Here is a 1366-nt window from a genome sequence, read left to right as displayed (position 1 = left end):
GTGTGTGTGTGTGTGTGTGTGTGTGTGTGTGTGTGTGTGTGTGTGTGTGTGTGTGTGTGTGGAGAGAGAGAGTTCACTCAATGCATATATGTATATAAACATACATATAACATACATATAAGCACACATATATCTATATTCGGATATAGACAAATGTACATACATACAAACATACATACATAATACATATATATATGTTATATATTACATGCATATACATATATATACAGGGTGAGGTGAATAAACTCGTCTAAATTACGCAAAAATAAAAATAGCAGTGACATCTCATTTTAACAGATATACGTACCAAAATTACATAAGAATATTTTGAAATACTAAAGAGTAAATTTATTCAACACAATTATGTTGGCTGGATGTTTGATTTTTATCACTCTCGGTACATGTCCTCAGATTGCACTGTCCTCAGATTGAAGCCCAAACACTCTGAAATGTTCGTATTGGAGCTTCCGGTGCAAAGGCCAAGCAGTAGAGCATGTCGTTTCCAAATTTCTGGCAGGTTAGATTGCATCATAGAGCTGTTTTTCTCACAGACGATGCCCAACTGACCCTACTATACTGACAAAAGCAAAAACAAACCATACGCATGCGCGAAATTAAAAATATGAAATGGTGATAATTTACCCATCGCACCCTGTATATGAATATACACACACACACACATACATGAAGAGAGATCAAGAAAGAGATAAAGTGAGTTGCTGTGCTTAAGGACTGATAACAACCTTCAAAACAGTAAAATTTATCATACTTACCAAGCGTCAGTGAAACAAGGGCATAATGCAATGAGCTTACATCCTAAATTTGTCCTCCTTTATATAGGAATACTAAAACAAACTACTTTGGTGCAATGAATGTGGTAGTGGTAGTGGTAGTGATGTTATTTTAAGCGATAGAGGGAATGTCATGATTTTTTTTTTCTTGTGATAAAACTAAAGTTAATAATGTAATATACGTAAGTGTGAGTGTGTGTGTGGGGGGGGGCGCGCACGTGTGTATAAATATATATATAGGTGCAGGCGTGGCTGTGTTGTAATGAGCTTGTTTCCTAACCACATGGTTCCGGTTTTAATCCCATGTAATGAGATCGTGGTATCCTCGGGCTGACCAAAGTCTTGTGAAACGGAAATTGAAAGAGGCCCGTCGTATATATATGTATTACATGGAAAAATGCGAGCAAGAGAAATAATATTCTGAAGATTATAAATCAGGACAAGTTATTACATCGGTAAAGTACAGAATAAGAAATTTTTTACTTAAAATATTGCAGCTAAGGAGAAAATTTCCTATAGAATATTTAGATTTAGAAAATATTAGCTTTTATTAAAACTAAAAATTCTATTACAAG

General features: G+C 34.7%; 1 long non-coding RNA gene across 1 annotated transcript in view; it reads right to left on the bottom strand.

Annotated features, from left to right (window-relative positions):
• The window catches only part of LOC106871072 (uncharacterized), an 8564-nt gene extending 7576 nt beyond the window's left edge, over positions 1-988 (bottom strand). Inside the window, exon 1 of the long non-coding RNA XR_001409623.2 lies at positions 774-988. This is a non-coding gene — a long non-coding RNA (uncharacterized LOC106871072). The remainder of the gene's footprint in view (positions 1-773) is intronic.
• Positions 989-1366: the final 378 nt, after the last annotated feature.

Source organism: Octopus bimaculoides, chromosome 7, assembly GCF_001194135.2.
Source record: "Octopus bimaculoides isolate UCB-OBI-ISO-001 chromosome 7, ASM119413v2, whole genome shotgun sequence".
NCBI lineage: Eukaryota > Metazoa > Mollusca > Cephalopoda > Octopoda > Octopodidae > Octopus > Octopus bimaculoides.
This window is presented reverse-complemented; position numbering and strand designations above follow the sequence as displayed.